This window comes from Ambystoma mexicanum, chromosome 5p, assembly GCF_040938575.1.
Source record: "Ambystoma mexicanum isolate Mex_15411 chromosome 5p, UKY_AmexF1_1, whole genome shotgun sequence".
Taxonomy (NCBI): domain Eukaryota; kingdom Metazoa; phylum Chordata; class Amphibia; order Caudata; family Ambystomatidae; genus Ambystoma; species Ambystoma mexicanum.
In genome coordinates, this window is record NC_090930.1 from 599,734,711 (window position 1) to 599,754,759 (window position 20,049).

The following is a 20,049-nucleotide window of genomic DNA, read 5'->3' on the forward strand; positions in this document are numbered from 1 at the left end:
TCATTGTCGGCGCGCAAACTTCCAAAGAGGGCATCATACTGCCCCAGGACTTGCTCCACCAGGACACCAACTTCGGTGGCAGTGAAGCTGGTGGCCCTCTGCCTCTCTGGCTGGGGGTTGCCAGTGCTGCCAGATGGTGTTGTGCTGGACATGGCAACCCCAGAGGCAGGAGTGGGTGGGCAACTGGTTCCTGGGGCTGGGCTGTACGGAGCGATGGAATCCCAGTCGGGAGTCTTCGGTTCCAGCAGGGGTGGTCACAGCAACTACACCCCTGGCTGACGTGCAGGCAGCAAATGGCAGGGCACGTGGGCAGCAGACAGTCAGGCAGCAGCAGATGGCAGGTGGGAGCGTGCTCAGGGCTCTGGGGGGCAGTAATTCGGCCTTCTGGCAGGAGCGTTGTCTTCGGTGTGTTTTCGCGTGGCCAGCTTGATACGGAGTGATTTGGCTCGTGAAAAAATTGCACGTCAGCGTGTAATTCGAGGAAAGGGCCTTAGCACGTAAGACCGTCAGGAGACACACACGATTTCATTGGACCAAAGGCCCTTAGCGCATAAGCGTGTAAGTTACACTACGCGCGCGGCCGTTTCCCTCATAGCACGTGATGACAGAGCACACGTGGAAAAACGGCACGTCCGAGTGTCATTGCATGTAATTGGAGGAAAGGGACCACGTACACGCGTATCTGACGTGTACGTGTGGGCTGGTTTAAAAGCTTTGTGTAGGACGCCATTTCCTTGTACGTGCTTTTCGTGGAGAGCGAGTGGGTGAAATCTGTACTTCTTGTCGGTTCACACGCGATTACTTCACAGCGTTTCTAGTTCATACTCCCTGTTACCTCTGACAGCTCTTTTTTGATTTTTTGTTGGGCCTGTTTCCTCAAACAGAGTTCACTTCTCCTTTTTTCCTGTCTCATCAGACAGCGTACAATTCTTGGTTTGGCAGGGGTGTTGCCAACGCACACACGCACATATTTTTCACATTCTTTTTCCAGGCGGACGGTGAGTTCCGCACGTACTTAGCAACTGTGCTTGCCCAGTGTGTCACGTTCCCCTTCAGTGGTCATTGTAGGCTGCGTGTATTACGCGTATGCTTATTTTTGTGTTTTTCGGTGCCACAGTATAGTGCGGGTTCATTTTTTCACACATGTGGTCTACGAGGGGTTGCGTGCACATTGATTTTTGATTTTGGGCTGCCTGTGCGTTGCGTGACCCATCATCTTCCCCCAGGGGTCACAGACAGCCTTGTTGGAGCACTAGGGTACAAATTCCATCTAGTACCCTACCCCTTTGAGCCCCAATTGCCCAGGACAATAGTTTACTGCAACTCCCATACGCACAACAACATCAGTGCCATGGTTGGGAGGCGACCAAGCGGTAAGGGAGGCAAAGGTGGCCGACCTTCAAAAGGTGGGCGTGGTGGGCACGGTAGGGGACGTGGCCGGGATTTGCAGGGTGCCCCTATACCCCCAGAAGTGGACGAACAATCAGGGACACCCATGCCCCCCTCCCATGGTTGAGGGAAACGTGGCTGACACCATCCCAGCTCAGCCCCTGTTGGACCAGCCCATTGTGGCACCTGACCTGGCACAGGATGACTCCCAGGCTGACTTCCAGGTCAGCAAGTCTAGGCCACGTGTGGCGGTGCAAGTTGTTGTCACCAAGCCACGTGGATCTGGGGCAGCTATGTCATCTGCTGCCCCAAGAATGCAGGGTGGCGAGGCTGCAGAGGCAGCTGCAGCTCCATCCGCCCCAGCTCTGACTCTGCCAGCCAGGGCAGTGTCAGTCCAGGTCCATCAAATTGACGTTCCCCCTACCAACATTACCCTGCAACCAATGCCTGCATCAAGACCTATGGTCATTGTGCATTCCCACACTCCTACTACCCAGTACACCGGTGATTCTGCCCCTACTGACCAGAGCGGTGTAAGCCACTCTGACTCCGCTCCACCTTTAAAGAAGAGGAAGAAGGGTGCTCTGCCACGACAGGCTGAGACCCCAGACATGGCTACACACTCCAGCACATCAAGGAAGCCTTGCTTTAATGACTCGGAACTTGATGCACTTGTGTCCTATGTGTCGGCACATAGCCACGAAAATGCTGGTGACTGCAGGGTCCAAGACCACAACTGGTCAACGTAAGGCACACTGGCAGATCATCGCCGACCGCATAAGTGTCCTTGGATTTGTGAGGCGCACAGCTGATGATTGCTACAAGCGGTGGAATGACCTGAAAAGCAGATTAAAGAACAAGCTGGCCTCAAATCATGCCGCTACTCTGGTGACTGGCGGTGGGTCTCCACAGGAGGACAACGAACTCACTGAACATGAGTCTGTTGCTGGGGCCTTCGTCACAGAGGAACAGATCCAATGTGTGGGAGAACTACCTGATTATGATGCATTGTCCGGTGAGTGCCCATGCATGTGTGTGTAATGCATGTGTATGTTGTTTGGGTGACGGGTTCTGATTGAGTGCCAGGTGAGGGTGTGTGTGCCTGAGTGGTATGGGTCACCCATGTGCTTCATCCAAAACATTCAGCGGCCTTGGATTTGGGTGTGACAGTATCCTTCTGCCCACAGTAGTAATTTAGCGCAACATTACGGCAGTTGCCCTTGAACTGGCATCTTGCAACAACATTGTTTGTATTTTTCAGTGTTCGTTCAGGCAGATTGTTTGAATTCTCCCACTTTTGCTATGCATTCCTCAGCCCTATTGTCACATTTGTGACATGCTTCTGTCATTGATGAACCCCACATTGGCCCACATGTGTTACCTTGTTAGGTGAATGATTTGACGATTCAGGCTGATTGAGTATTGGCCTGATCACATACATTTTTGGGGCCTGTTTGAATGTGGAACATGATAGTTGTATCCTGTCATGTTGAAGTGCACAACCATTGATGCGTACATCGGCCTGCAATCACTGTATTTTTGTACACTGGATGTGTTGCAGTGTGTGGCACATGCATATTTTGTCACACTATGTAGCATTTTCATCTCATCATGTCCATCTCACATGGATGGCTGACAGTACTCATTCACTGACATATGGATGTACTTGCTGAATGTACCATGGCTATGGTACATGCCATCTGTGTGATGGCATGTGCCATGTATGTGTATTGGACATGCCACTGACAGGCCAATGTGTGATGGCAATGCTACCCAGCATGCAGCAAATGTGTTTCTCTTCCACCTTGGTGTCATCAGTGTCTGCCTTTTGCCTCCCCTTCCAACTCAGTGACAGTGCAGGCATGGGAGGGTTATAGTCATGTGGGACATGTGTAAATCATGTACTGGTTCTGTAGCTTGTCAGGCCTGTTTGTGTGCTATGGTGCTAATGCCTGATTCCATTTTTTGTCTTTCATGTTTTTGCAGGGGATGACACACTTGATGCTGTTGAGGTTGAGGAGATGGTGCAGACCCAGGATGAATCTCAGGCACGACCGGGCACCAGTGGGGGACGTGGTGTGGTGGTGGGTGAGAACCCAATTTTGCTGCAGACCATTCTTTCCAGGGGTGTCTCTGGGTGCACCTCCCCAGACCTCTATTCAGGTGCTGATTCGGATGATGAGACCTATGTGCCGTCACAGGTAAGTGTTTCTGGCAGGGATTCTGTTATGTCCAACCCACCTGCACCAGGGGTAGATCCCTCTATGGGGATGTCAGTGTTGGTAAGTCCGCCTTTGGCGGTTACGGATGCAGGATCACACTCTCCACAACATCTGATCCTGTTCCTGGGCCAGCATATCAGAGGGGGAATGCAGTCCTGCAGCCTCAGGCAGTGCCGGCACAGCAAGGCGTAGATCGCCTCGCCCCAAACAGGTGTGGTGCCCGCCGACACGGTGTTCGTACGCCACTAGGCAATACCGTATGGGAGAAATCCATGTATGGTATGGAAACCCAAAAGGCAGCATCAGTTGAGATGATGGCTCAAGCAATGGAGAGGGTGGCCACTTCCATTTTCCCCTCTGAAAGGCAGATGGAGCAACTACAGCAGGCAACAGACTCCATTTGCCAATCACACAGGGAAGACATGTTGGCATCCAACAGGGACCGACGGGCGGCACTGGAGACTCTACGCCAATCGATATCAATAGAGTCCCAGGGCAACAGGGAGGCCCTGAGGGTAGAACTCCATCACCTCAGAGAGACTCTTGTTGACCTTGAGGCTTCCACTAACTTGAGGACAGAACAGCAACTGGCACGGCTCACACGTTCTCTCTCAGCTGAGATGCAGGCAACTCGGGAGGGGATCCGGCCATCACGTCAGGTGCTGCATGGGTATCTCCGTACTATAATCCTCCAGAACTAGACCTTCCACACCCGCATGCTTGCTGCCATGGAGGACCATACCAGGGCCATGCATGGGCTGCCTCCCATAGCACCACCACCTCCTGATGCAGCAGCAGAGGGTGATGAGAGCGACAGCAGCAGTTTCCCCACAATGGCATAGCCGTGCAGGCCATGAGCCCATGGAGGTGTTTTTTTTTCCCAACATCCACACAGGTGGCTGTTGGTGCGCAACCTGTCCTCGGACCTCCTGGGTGGCCTCACCCCTACCAGCCCTCACATGGCCATTTTTGATTTTTTTTTACAGTGTTGCCTTGTGTGGCTCCCGTGGGCATCCACTGTATTCTGGTTGGGCACATGCAGGCTTGTCCTGAGTTTGGGTTAGATGCTTGGGTTCGTGAGACACACACCCCTTGTGCTTCCCGTTTCCATGGGCTTGCAAAGGGTGTGCCCAAGTGACAGTGAATTACACAGTGACGTTGAACGTCCATGAGCAGTGTGGGCAGTCTGTAGTCAATACTGTGTATACATTCCAGTTGATATTGTTGTATTGTACACTGCATGGTGTATTGATATGTGCTTGTGCATCCATGTCTTCCTCCTAATTGGCAGGTTCATTCCTCATGTCTTCACAAGGCCGTCTACTTTGGAGATGGAGTTCATGTTGTAAGCAGTGCACTTACACATTTGCGTGGCAGCAACACTGTACAGTTGGAAGGGTTCAGTGTGCTGGCATAATCAGGTTGCAAGACTACCACTACTTTAACTTAGTACTGTCATGTTTTTGCTATGTTTGAGGTTTTGTAGCTGCATTGTATTGTTGGTAAGTATTTGGGCATGTGTGTTATTAGTTCTGCATTACTAGGAGCATATTGTGTGTGGCCAGTTTCCATTATGGACACTGTACTTTGTGACACTTGTGTCAGGTTTTGGGGATTGCTTTGTTTGCTCTCACATAGCATGACATGCCATGGTGTGTTGGGTGGTGGTGCTGGGGAGGGGTTGGGTGACATGGCACTGTTATCATGTTATATTTTGCAAGGGGGTAATGAATTTAGCAGCATAGAAGTGTGTCTTTTGATGACACAGCATTGGTGGTGTTTGTGTACGTAGGGATGCACACAATGTAACACTTCCAGGTGACCAATCTCAGGCTGGTATGGTTGTGACAGTTGACTGTCCCTTATGTCATCATCATTGATTGTCAGCTGGTATGTGCCAGGGCTGTGTGCACTCCACAGGGGTGTGATTTTAGGTGAAGTAATTAGCCACCAGCTGCGTACGGGCTGCCTCACCCTGTGCACTTTCCCCTCCCATGCGCAGCAGCCGTGCATGTGGTTGGGGATGTGGGGGCACCACCATGTCCACCGGCAGGCCCCAGTTGTTAGGGAGAATTCTCTGTTTAGGCTGAATTTCCTAACCTAGTGAGTCCCCCAGCAGCTTTGCTGAATTTCTGGAGTTTGTTTTTTCCATCCTGCCAAGAGTGAGACTCTTTTTTCTCCCACTCTTGGACATGAATGTGTGTAATTCCTTTCAATGTCAATGTGTTCTATGGGCTATGGGGTCTTTTACTCCATAGGGTCTCATATGTTTTGCTATGTGTGCTACACCGCACCCTCCGTGCCGTAGCACTGGGGCGTCCTAGCGGACCTCCATCATAGACTCCATACCCGGGGACTGACTACTGTCTCCCCGGCATGTAAAGTCACCATTGGCTTTACTAGACCTAAATTTACTAACAGAACTAGTACAAACCATCCTATTTCGGACGTACTAGTAGGGGTAATTCGATTACTCCTAGGTCTGTTATTTGAGGGGGCACTGTCACGTCCCCCCTCGTCGAGCTTTGGCTGGTGGTAGTGGAAACTACTTGTTATATTCGACCCCGAATATAACTCTATGGGATTATTAGCATTGTTGGAGATTGATACTTTTCTCGTTAATCTCTAACATACCACCGGTCTACTTATCTTAAATATGTCTATCGGATGGTATTTTCTGCCAGAACTCGGCTTTTTAAAATGGCGTCTGTGTTCGTCTCTGTGACTCCTAAACCAAAGGTTGAGCCCTTTGTTCCACTCTTGGCGGGCTTCTGCACAGAGACCCTCCAAAGTGGTGCCATTCTGTCTGGGTTACCACAGGGGTGTGGGAGGGCGTTTAGGCACCCTGGACCGAGTTGCCTTGCCAACTCTGGTCACACTCTGGTGTGATTGGCCCAAGTGGTGAGCCTCCCCGCTCACCACTTAGCGTTTTTTGATTGACAGCTACGCTGAATGAATGGGGGTTTTCTGCATAAAAGCAGGGCTTTTGGGACTGGATCGTCAGAAGTCGCCACAGGACCTAAGAATCCGACGAGGGTAAAGCTGAGCCGACCTGTAACAACGACACCTCCGATGGAGCCCTGTTGAATCGACTCACCACTTCCCGACGACAGAGGAGATCTCCCTGCCGGAGAGTCTCTTCCCCTGACTGGTGGGAACAACCAGTCCCCTTTGCTTTTTCTTCGCCTCAGGACGCAGTGGTCGAATTGCCCGTGCAGAGCACCTCGGCAACCGGATAGCCACTACCCCTGTACCGCGACCAAAACGTGGTGCATTGTGACGGAGCACTCCGCGGCTGGTCTCTTCCCTGGTGGTGCACCGACCTTCAGCTTTCCTTCGACGACGAGATCATCTCTTCTCTTGGCAAAGACCGGACGTGCATCCACCACCAGGAACAACTGCCCCTGCCGGAGCTGTCTCTCCACAATCAAGGTACTGTGTCCGCCTGGGTTCCCTTGTTGCCGGATAGAGTGAGGTGTCTTAATCCTCGCCTCTCCATAGGGTCGCCTCCAAGCTTTCTCTAGCGTGTTGTTCTGAACTGGTCCAATCTGCCGATAACACTTTGCTACAAAGACTCAAACGCATTTCCACTAAGATACTTTTTGGGACATATCGCCTTGCCTCTCTCCGAGTGGGCCTGGCCTCTGAACTTTATGATCTACAGTGATTCTTGTCTTCTTGTCTTGCATTTGTCCGTAAAGTATTGGAACCGTGTTGATTTCATAACCTGCCTTATTTTCTCTCCCGTCCTAACGAATACTAGAGTGCCATCTAGATTAAAGCATACTCCTCTGTCTGCAAATAAGTGATGCTGGTAAACCTAGACTTGTCGAACTATTGTTAGGAGGATTGATCCTTTTTCTGTGTAGAATAATTGTAATTGAAGTGTTTGCCGTATTAGTGCCAGAGTGTTTTCTATAGATATGTCGTTATAAATAAATACCTTTATATCTTTACACTGAAGACGTGTTCCGTGTTTGCTTGTTCTACTGTGTATATTGTCCTATTTTGTATACTCCACATACTGCCTAACTCTTCTTGAGGGAAGTCTTTTGCTCAGCCACAGCTACCAAGTGAATCTGTGTGGTACAGACTGCTACCAAGTGGGTTTACTGCCAAACACCTGTAGTCCTAAATCTTTTGCAGTGGTCCCAGAGGGAACTGCACAGGTTTCCGCCTAACACTGGTGTACAGCGGTGGGATTTGTATCGAGTATACAGTTTAGAGTGCTTTTCGACACTTTAGGATAACTAACCACAAAGCTTAGCACTAAAAAGAGCAACTTTCAAAAACATGTCTACTATGGAAACTTACAGTCGAATGTCCTTGTCGGGTGAAAATACTGATAGTTTACGAGCTCTCTGTAGGCAAGAGAATCTTTCTGTAAGGGGCAAGAAGTTAGAACTAATAGAGAACCCCGTTTGCTTCATCAGCCGCAAGCTAAAGGATCCTGAAACAAGGTGGGCAACAATCGAAATAGAGTGCTTTGCTATCGTGTGGGCTCTGAAGAAGTTTAGGCCGTACTTGTATGGTTCTACTTTTGTCATTCAGACTGACCACCAACCCTTGAGATGGTTAATGCAAATGAAAGGGGAAAACCCGAAACTATTGAGATGGTCGATCTGCCTGCAAGGGTTTGATTTCACCATTGAGCACAGGTCAGGGTGTCACCACCAAAATGCTGATGGTCTCTCTAGGATGTATGTCATCGACTAGAGGTATGAGATTCATCCAGGAGTGGATTAAATCCTCCTGTCCCTTAGTCTGGGGGGGGCGAGTGTTAGGGAGAATTCTCTGTTTAGGCTGAATTTCCTAACCTAGTGAGTCCCCCAGCAGCTTTGCTGGATTTCTGGAGTTTGTTTTTTCCATCCTGCCAAGAGTGAGACTCTTTTTCTCCCACTCTTGGACATGAATGTGTGTAATTCCTTTCAATGTCAATGTGTTCTATGGGCTATGGGGTCTTTTACTCCATAGGGTCTCATATGTTTTGCTATGTGTGCTACTCCGTGCCGTAGCACTGGGGCGTCCTAGCGGACCTCCATCAGACTCCATACCCGGGGACTGACTACTGTCTCCCCGGGCATGTAAAGTCACCATTGGCTTTACTAGATCTACATTTACTAACAGAACTAGTACAAACCATCCTATTTTGGACGTACTAGTAGGGGTAATTCGATTACTCCTAGGTCTGTCGAGTTTTGGCTGGTGGCAGTGGAAACTACTTGTTATATTCGATCCCGAATATAACCCTATGGGATTATTCCCATTGTTGGAGATTGATACTTTTCTCGTTAATCTCTAACATACCACCGGTCTATTTATCTTAAATAAGTCTATCGGATGGTATTTTCTGCCAGAACTCGGTTTGTAAAATGGCGTCTGTGTTCGTCTCTGTGACTCCTAAACCAAAGGTCGAGCCCTTTGTTCCACTTTTGGCGGGCTCTGTACAGAGACCCTCCAAAGTGGTGCTATTCTGTCTGGGTTACCAAAGGGGTGCGGGAGGGGGTTTAGGCACCCTGGACCGAGTTGCCTTGCCAACTCCGGTCGCACTCTGGAGTGATTGGCCCAAGTGGTGAGCCTTCCTGCTCACCACTTAGCGTGTTTTAATTGACAGCTAGGCTGAATGAATGGGGGTTTTCTGCATAAAAGCAGGGCTTTTGGGACTGGATCGTCAAAAGTCGCCACAGGACCTAAGAATCCGACCAGGGTAAAGCTGAGCCGACCTGTAACGATGACACCTCCGATGGAGCCCTGCTGAATCGATTCACCACTTCCCGACGACAGAGGAGATCTCCCTGCCGGAGAGTCTCTTCCCCTGACTAGTGGGAACAACCAGTCCCCTTTGCTTTTTATTCGCGTCAGGACGCAGTGGTCAAATTGCCCGTGCAGAGCACCTCGGCAACCGGATAGCCACTACCCCTGTACCGCGACCAAAAGGTGGTGCCTTGTGACAGAGCACTCCGCGGCTGGTCTCTTCCCTGGTGGTGCACCAGACTTCACTTTTCTTCGACGACGAGATCATCTCTACTCTTGGCAAAGACCCGACGTGCATCCACCACCAGGAACAACTGCCCCCGCCGGAGCTGCCCTCCACATCAAGGTACCGTGTCCGCCTGGCATCCCTTTCGATCGGTTCGAGTGAGGTGTCTTAATCCTCCCCGTTCCGTTGGGTCGCCTTCAAGCTTTTCTCATTTATTGTTCTGAACTGGTTCAATCTGCCGATAACAATTTGCTACAAAGACTTCAATGCATCTCCACTGGAGACTTTTTGGGACATCGCGCCTTGCCTCTCTCCGAGTGGGCCTGGCCTCTAAACTTTATGATCTATTGTGATTCTTGCCTTCCTGCCTTGCATTTTATCCGCGAAGGATTGAACTGTGTTGATTTCGTGACCTGCCTATCTTTTTTCTCCCCCATCCTAACTAATATTCGAGTGTCATCTAGGTTGAGGTATACACCTCTGTCTGAAAATAAGTGGTACCGGTAGAACCTAGAGTTGTCGAAATATTGCTAGGGGGATTGATCGTTTTCTGCTACGTAGAGTAATTGTGTTTGATTTGTTTGCCGTGATAGTGCTATAGTGTTTTTCATAGATGTTCTGTTATAAATAAATACCTTAATATCTTTACACTAAGCTTTGTTGCGTGTTTGCTTGTCTTGCTGTGAATAATTGCCCTATTTTGTATACTCCACATACTGCTCAACTTTTCTTGAGGAAGTCTGACTGCTCAGCCACAGCTACCAAGTGAATCTGTGTGGTGCAGACTGCTACCAAGCGGGTTCACCGCCAAACGCCTGTAGTCCTAAATCTTTTGCAGTGGTCCCAGAGGGAACTGCACAGGTTTCCGCCTAACACTGGTGTACAGCGGTGGGATTTGTATCGAGTATACAGTTTAGAGTGCTTTTCGACACTGTGGGATAACTAACCACAAAACCTTGCACAAAAAGCAACTTTCAAAAAACATGTCTACGATGGAAACTTACAGTCAAGAGTCCTTGTCAGGTGAAAATACTGAGAGTCTGCGAGCTCTCTGTAGGCAAGAGAATCTTCCTGTAAGAGGCAAGAAGTTAGAACTAATCGAGAGATTGCTGGCGAACCAAAGTCTGGGTACTGGTTCAGAGGAACCAATCTCTCCAGCGAATGTAGATAACAGTAATGGTGTTGATCTGAATCGTAATTCTGATGATAGCGATGAAGAGGCTGACGAGTACAGAGAGGCTAACGAAACTGTCTCCCCTGCTCCTCTACCTGCTTTACCGGCTGTGCCTACGGGGCCCATACCAGGTCCCACAAGAAACCCTGCTTATTTTGAACTTGAAAAAATGAAGCTCGAACTAGAATACAAACGGTTCTTGGCTCAATCTGAACGAAACCAAGAGCTCGAGTTCAGACGGATGAATGCCCAGGCTGAGCAGAAGCAAGCTGAGTTAAGACTCAGGGAAATAGAACTTAATCACGAGTTAGAGATGAAAAAGTTGTCTATGGAAAATGCTTCTCTCTCCTCTGGTTCCTCTAGGAGCTCCAGTCCCAAAAGACCCCGGATGCCGAAGGAATTAGTGGGTATGTATGAACCGAGATTGGATGTATTGGATTGGTTGAAACTGTTTGAATACAATCATGGGCTCCAGGACATCACCGGGAATGCTTTGCTTCCCTGGTTGTCCTGTTGCGACTGATGTGGTAATGGAGTTGCGGGAGGCGGATAAGACGAATTACGAAAGTGTGAAACTAACTTTAATAGCTAGATTCGGGAAGACCCCTTCCCAGTATCTTAAGAGGTTTAGAACCCTCAAAAAGCATGATGGTACCCCTTGGGCTACCTGGGTGAGTGAAGGGTTGAACAACTTAGAGGGATGGATAAAGGGTTACAAAGTGAACACTTATGAGGGTATTAGGAATCTTTTTATGTTGCAGTCTATTTATGATGCCTGTTCTCCTGAGCTCAGACAGCACTTGGCTGATTCGAAGGAATTAGATTCCAGGGAGCTAGCTAAGGCTGCTGACTTGTGGGTTGCCAACAGGGCTACTCATAAGGATTCTGGGGCAACTCAGAAAAAGGATGAGGGAAAACAGCCTAAAAAAGACTCAAAAGAGAATTCTAATAACTCACATTCCAACGAGGGCCCCAAACAAAACCAGAAGGGTAAGCCACAGGGAAAACCACAGCAGAATAGCGTGTCTTCTGGTGCCAAACCGGAAGGAGGTCAGAACAAGCCACCATTCCAGAAAGCATTCGGTAAATGCTTTGTTTGTGGCTCGACTGATCACGTGAAAGGAGATCCCAGATGTAAGGGTAAACCTTCCGGGGTCCAGCTTATCTCCTTAGCCTTCGCTCCAGAGGAGGAAGTCCAAATGGCAAGTGGAAACTTTCTACTGCTAGCTGACGAACCCATTGGAGTCTCAGCCAGCATTTCTTTAGTATATCTGGGGTTGTGGGAACAACAGAATTTAGATGTCTATAATTCTATCCCCGATAATACTAAAGAGTATTATAAGGACAGTGTCCAGGTGAATGGTCAGGAGACTCCTGCCTTTAGGGACACTGGGGCCAGCATAACTTTGGTGGATAAATCGTTTTTTCAGGCTGAGGATGTTGCTAAGGCACCCACACGCCTCACCAAGTTAGCTGGAGGGCCTGTGCAGATGCTTCCCCAATTACCAGTTCTCATCCAGTGTAACGACATGACTGTGAAGATACCTGTCAGCATACAGAGTGAGGTACCAGGACGCATACTGTTCGGTAACGATTTGAAAACTCTCGGAGTTGTATCGCATACTCCCAGACCTCCTAGTAAATGGTTACAGGAGCTAACCAGACCTGCAAGAGAGAGGACCATGCGCGGAACTCTCCAGGAGATGATGAAGAAAGATATCACTCCTGCTCCACTGGAATTGTAGGCCGCTGTCTCCAAGAAATCAGAAGCAAAAGGGAAACCTAAGGCTTCTATCCCGAAACCAGCAGCCAGCACTCCAGTGCAGCCAACACGGACTTCCCAGCGGTTGTCCAAAGTTACACCCGTAACTCCACCTCCAGCCGAGGCTGAGAGGGAGGTACAACCCTGTGTGGTAGAATTAGACTCTGAGGAAGAGCTAATGGAAGGCCAGGAACTCAATGGAGATCTGGATCCTGTTGACCATCCTGAGCTGCAGTCTTTACTGGCAGAAGGTGGACCCAGCAGGGCAGACTTCAGTAAGGGACAGAGAGAATGTCCAACTCTGGAAGGTCTTCGCCACCAGGCAGAAGCTCAGGCTGAAGAGCAAGAGCCTGGGAAATACAGGTTGCACTGGGAAGATGGCCTCTTCTACAGTGAACCGACCGAGTCAGCACCTGGAGACTACAAACGACTTGTAGTACCCCAAGAGAACAGACCACATTTCTTGCAGTTAGCCCACGAGATTCCTTTGGCTGGTCACTTGAGTTTCAAGAAGACTAAGGAAAGGCTCTCTCTCTACTTCTATTGGCCGAAGATGGGGACCGAGGTAGAAAAACACTGCAGGAGCTGCCACACCTGCCAGATCTCTGGTAAAGTTGGCTCCAAGAATGTAGCACCTTTAGTGCCTCTCCCAGTCGTGGGAGTCCCATTTGAGAGAGTAGGGATTGACATCGTTGGTCCCCTTGATCCTCCAACCTCCTCAGGCAACAGGTTTATACTTGTTGTAGTAGACCATGCTACTAGGTATCCTGAGGCAATTCCTATGAGGACTGTTACAGCTCCAGCTGTGGCTAAGGCCCTTCTTGGTATTTTTACTAGGGTCGGGTTTCCTAAGGAAGTAATCTCTGACAGGGGGTCAAACTTTATGTCCCACTACATGAAAGCCATGTGGAAAACCTGTGGAGTTACTTACAAGTTCTCAACAGCTTACCACCCACAGACCAATGGGTTGGTAGAACGGTTCAACCAAACCATGAAGAGCATGATAGGTGCTTTAGAGGAACCCCTTAAGCGTAAGTGGGACCTTCTACTGCCATGCCTTCTCTTTGCTTATAGAGAAATCCCTCAGGAGGGCGTAGGTTACTCGCCCTTCGAACTACTCTATGGTCATCCCGTCAGAGGTCCATTGGCCCTGATTAAGGAGGGGTTGGAGAGTGCTCCTTCCCCCAAGCCAGTCAGAGTGACTGACTACGTGATAGGTCTCCAGAGGAGAATGTCACACATGATGACGGAAGCAAGCGATAACTTGAAAGCTGGACAAGCATTGGTCAAGCACTGGCACGATCAAAAGGCTAACATGGTTGAGTTCGCGCACGACCAGCTCGTTCTCGTTATGATCCCAACAAGGCAGAGGGCCTTGCAAGATAAGTGGATGGGACCCTTCCGAGTCATGGGTAAACTCGGAGAGGTTAACTATCTGGTGGACTTGGGCAATCCCAAGGAGGCTCCGACAGTCTTTCACACCAACTGACTTAAAGCGTATGTCTCATGACCTGATGTAGGAGCATTGCTTCTCGCGTCATCCGAGGAAGAAGAAGGGAGTGAAGCTCTTCCGGATCTCCTCAGAGGCTTACCTTTAGATGAAAAAATTGAAGGAGTAAATCTCTCCTCCAATCTGACACCCGAGCAACAAGAAGAGTGCAAATCTATGTTGAATCAGTTTGCCTCTCTGTTCTCGCTTTCACCAGGCTTGACCCCTTGGGGCCAGCACGACATACTCACTGGTGACTTTCTGCCAATCAAAAGCAGAGGATACCGCATGTCAGAAAACGTACAAACCCACATCAAAGGTGAGGTCAGCAAGATGCTCAATCTCGGGGTAATAGAGCCCTCTAGTAGTCCATGGTCTAGCCCAGTTGTGTTAGTACCAAAGGCCGGATCTAAAGAACTTAGATTCTGCGTGGATTATAGATCTCTTAATGCAGTCACCAAGACTGATGCCCACCCTTTGCCAAGAACAGATGAGGTGGTGGATAAACTTGGCGCCGCCAAGTTCCTCAGCACATTTGACTTGACGTCAGGCTATTGGCAAATAGCCCTGACAGACCATGCCAAGGAGAAAACTGCATTTTCTACCCCCGTTGGCCTATACCAGTTTAAGGTAATGCCTTTCGGATTGAAGAATGCACCTGCTACGTTTCAACGGATGGTAAACCAGGTTCTGAATGGGATGGAGGACTTCTGCATGGCATACTTGGATGACATCGCAGTGTTCAGCAATTCCTGGGAAGAACATGTAACCCACCTGAGAGATGTTTTGCAGGTTCTTGGACGAGCCATTCTGATCATAAAGGCGGGAAAATGCCAAATTGGACAGACTAAGGTAGTCTATCTTGGGCATGAGGTAGGCGGTGGAGAAATAAGGCCTTTGCTCAGTAAAATTGAAGCTGTGCAAACACCGACTACTCAAACCCAGGTGAGAGCCTTCCTAGGCCTCACTGGGTATTACAGGAATTTCATAGAGAACTATGGGACCATAGCTTCTCCACTGAATGTCATCTCCTCGCCCAAATTTCCTAAAAAGGTTAAATGGAACGAGGAGTGCAATCAGGCTTTTGAAAACCTGAAAAAGGCTCTTTGCCAAGCCCCAGTACTCAGAGCTCCTGATTACCGCCAACACTTCATTGTGCAGACAGATGCTTCCAATGTAGGAATAGGTGCCGTACTCAGTCAACTGGATGGGAAAGATAGGGAGCACCCCGTTTGCTTCATCAGCCGCAAGCTGAAGGATCCTGAAACAAGGTGGGCAACAATCGAAAGAGAGTGCTTTGCCATTGTGTGGGCTCTGAAAAAGTTTAGGCCGTACTTGTATGGTTCTACTTTTGTCATTCAGACTGACCACCAACCCTTGAGATGGTTAATGCAAATGAAAGGGGAAAACCCAGAACTATTGAGATGGTCGATCTGCCTGCAAGGGTTTGATTTCACCATTGAGCACAGGTCAGGATGTCACCACCAAAATGCTGATGGTCTCTCTAGGATGTATGTCATCGACTAGAGGTATGAGATTCATCCAGGAGTGGATTAAATCCTCCTGTCCCTTAGTCTGGGGGGGGGCGAGTGTTAGGGAGTATTCTCTGTTTAGGCTGAATTTCCTAACCTAGTGAGTCCCCCAGCAGCTTTGCTGGATTTCGGGAGTTTGTTTTTGTCCATTCTGCCAAGAGTGAGACTCTTTTCCTCCCACTCTTGGACATGAATGTGTTTAATTCCTTTAAATGTCAATGTTTTCTATGGGCTATGGGGTCTTTTACTCCATAGGGTCTCATATGTTTTTCTATACGTGTTACACCGCACCCTGCGTGCCGTAACACTGGGGTGTCCTAGCAGACCTCCACCATAGACTCCATACCCGGGGACTGACTACTGTCTCCCCGGGCAAGTAAAGTCACCGTTGGCTTTACTAGACCTAAATTTAAAAACAGAACTGGTACCAACCATCTTATTGTGGACGTACTAGTAGGGGTAATTCGATTACTCCTGGATCTGTTACTCGAGGGGGCACTGTCCCGTCCCTCCTCGTCGAGTTTTGGCTGGTGGCAGTGGAAACTACTTATTATGTTCGACCCCGAACATAACCCTATGGGATTCGTCCCATTGTTGGATATTGATCCTTTTTCTGGTTAATCTCTAACGTACCACCGATCTACTTATCTTTAATAAGTTTATCGGATGGTATTTTCTGCCAGAACTCGGTTTGTAAAATGGCGTCTGTGTTTGTCTCTGTGACTCCTAAACCAAAGGTCGAGCCCTTTGTTCCACTTTTGGCGGGCTCTGTACAGAGACCGTCCAAAGTGGTGCCATTCTGTCTGGGTTACCACAGGGGTGTGGGAGGGGGTTTAGGCACCCTGGACCGAGTTGCCTTGCCAACTCCGGTCGCACTCTGGAGTGATTGGCCCAAGTGGTGAGCCTTCCCGCTCACCACTTAGCATGTGTTGATTGACAGCTAGGCTGAATGAATGGGGGTTTTCTGCATAAAAGCAGGGCTTTTGGGACTGGATCTTCAGAAGTCGCCACAGGACCTAAGAATCCGACGAGGGTAACGCTGAGCCAACCTGCACAACGACACCTCCGGTGGAGCCCTGCGGAACCGACTCACCACTTCCCGACGACAGAGGAGATCTCCCTGCTGGAGAGTCTCTTCCCCTGACTGGTGGGAACAACCAGTCCCCTTTGCTTTTTATTTGCCTCAGGACGCAGTGGTCGAATTGCCCGTGCAGAGCACCTCGGCAACCGGATAGCCACTACCCCTGTACCGCGACCAAAAGGTGGTGCCTTGTGACGGAGCACTCCGCGGCTGGTCTCTTCTCTGGTGGTGCACCAGACTTCACTTTTCTTCGACGACGAGATCATCTGTACTCTTGGCAAAGACCCGACGTGCATCCACCACCAGGAACAACTGACCCCGCTGGAGCTGCCCTCGACAACACGGTACCGTGTCCGCCTGGCTTCCCTTTCGATCGGTTCGAGTGAGGTGTCTTAATCCTCTCCGTTCCGTTGGGTCGCCTCCAAGCTTTTCTCATTTATTGTTCTGAACTGGTTCATTCTGCCGATAACAATTTGCTACAAAGACTTGAATGCTTCTCCACTAGAGACTTTTTGGGACATCGCGCCTTGCCTCTCTCCGAGTGGGCCTGGCCTCTGAACTTTATGATCTATTGTGATTCTTGCCTTCCTGCCTTGCATTTTATCCGCAAAGGATTGAACTGTGTTGATTTCGTAACCTGCCTATCTTTTTTCTCCCCCGTCCTAACTAATATTCGAGTGTCATCTAGGTTGAGGTATACACCTCTGTCTGAAAATAAGTGGTACCGGTAGAACCTAGAGTTGTCGAAATATTGCTAGGGGGTTTGATCGTTTTCTGCTTCGTAGAGTAATTGTGTTTGATTTGTTTGCTGTGATAGTGCTATAGTGTTTTTCATAGATGTTCTGTTGTAAATAAATACCTTAATATCTTTACACTAAGCTTTGTTGCGTGTTTGCTTGTCTTGCTGTGAAGAATTGCCCTATTTTGTATACTCCACATACTGCTCAACGTTTCTTGAGGGAAGTCTGACTGCTCAGCCACAGCTACCAAGTGAATCTGTGTGGTGCAGACTGCTACCAATTCGGGTTCACCGCCAAACGCCTGTAGTCCTAAATCTTTTGCAGTGGTCCCAGAGGGAACTGCACAGGTTTCTGCCTAACAGCAGTCACGCTGCCTACACCAGGTACTGGCAATCATGACAGCGCGCCCCTCAGTCCGCAGGCACATATACATGCCCAGAACACCCACAGAAAGGCAGGCCGTTGTCCTGGATTTTTACAGGGTGGCACACTTCCCCAAAGTGCTCGGTGCCATAGATTGCACCCATGTGGCCCTACGTCCACCTAGGGCCACTGAGCACATCTACCGAAACAACTGGCACTGGCATTCCATCAATGTACAGGTGGTATGCGATGCAAAGGGAATCATCACCTCTGTCTATGCAAACTACCCTGGCTCCAACCATGACAGTTTCATATAAAGAATGTCCGCCCTGAGCCGGGCCCTGGAAGCTGGGCAGCATGGCGACACATGGCTCCTAGGTCAGTACAAATACACTTGCACATGCATGCAAGTCACACACAGACAAATATCCAAACCCTAATAATCTCAACTATTATCACCTCCCCAGGGGACAGTGCCTACCCTCTGAGCAACCACATGATGACGCCAATCCGGAACCCCACCAAACCACCCCAGGTTAGATACAACGCCGCCCATATTGCAACCAGGGGCACAGTGGAGTGCACATTCGGAGTGCTCAAGTCACGTTTCTGCTCCCTTGACCGCTCTGGTGGGCAACTACTCTATGCACCACTAGTAGTGTGCAGGATCATTGTGGCAGCATGTGTCCTGCACAATGTTGCAACACGGCAGGGCGTCCCGGTGGACATGGTGGTGCCCCCACATTCCCAACCACAGGCAGAGGTGCTGCCCATGGGAGGGGACAGGGCATGTGGCGAGGAAGCACGGACCCAGCTTGTGGCCACATTTTTCACCTAAACTCCCACCCCTGCGGAGTGCACACAGGCCTGGCACATACCAGGTGACAATCAATGATGACAAAGAGACAGTCAACTGTCACAACCCTACCACCCTGAGATAGTTGCCATGGATGTGCCACATCGTCTGCATCCCTAGCTACTTAAACACAAGCTATCCTGTGTGACCAAAAGGCACACATATGACATATGACATGATATGGCCTATACACAAGTATTTCAAGGTGCGATGAGGCAGGGAGCGGGGAACAAGGGAAGACAGACAACGGTACTACTAGGCCAGGTGTCCTTGAGATTGTGCAAGTGCAGGGGTAGGGGGAAGGGAAAAGTGTAAGTGGAGGGGGGGGGGCAGTACAGGGGAAGTAGACCAAAAAAAAAATACATAGGTTGGCTGGTGGCAACTGCAAAGGTAAGTGCAGACAAGTGCTGGGAAAGGTGGGCTGTAGGGATAGAGAGACAGTACCGCAGTGCAGGGGTTGCCAGGGAGGCAGTGCAAGTGGAGAGTGGCTGGGCCAGGACCGAGGTCGGTGAGAGTGGCCAAGTTGCAGCTCCAGTGCAGTTCCAGTGAAGAATTCTGCAAGGGAGAGGCAGAGAGAAAGCAGAAGCAAAGAGGAAGGTCTTGAGGTGCTTCCAGAACTGGAGATGGTTCCCCTAAAGTTCAAGTGAGGCAGGAAGGCTGTTCCAGAGGGAGGGCCCTGCCGCGGAGAGAGATCTACCCCCAGCTAGTTGCTCTGAGAAGCGGATGACCCTGACATGCAAGGTGTGCATCACACACACCTGCAAAACAGGCCATGGCCATCACTGTCATGTCACTCAAACCCTCCCAAACCACAACATGACATGGCAAGCAATACCCATACACCAACACAGTAACGATAAGGTACACATTGCCATGTCCTAAATGTACAGTGGCATCAGACAATGATGTCTGACCCGGAATCAGATGAAATGACAGACCAACAAAATCTCCCACCCAAAATAAGTCATTTCCAAATGCATTACAAGAGTCGTAGACGTAACATAACAATGAATGCTTGTCTACATGCACATTGTGCATTGCAAAATCAACACTGCAGCTCATGTGTGCTGTGTCCTACTCCTGCAACACACTGCTCAGCGCACAGCACAGTGAACAGCCATTGTGTGTGATGCACACCCTGAGCATCACATCTAAGTGACAGACCACATCAAACAGCAAATTATGCATGTACAGGATCCATAATCGGTCACAGAACATATGCTGCAGGGACACAGTGGGCACCAGAAGGCAAACAGTGTACACGTGGATATGCAAGGGTGGGAGTACATGTAGTGCATCAGAGTGCAAGTGTGTGGTTCTGCAAGAACATGCACTCCACATATGCATGTGCACTCAAGTGACCATTAGTGTTCTCTACACATCACATGTGAACATTCACCATGTGTACACCCAGCATATCAAACCACAAGTATCCCCTCGCACCTGAAAGGTAAACACAGC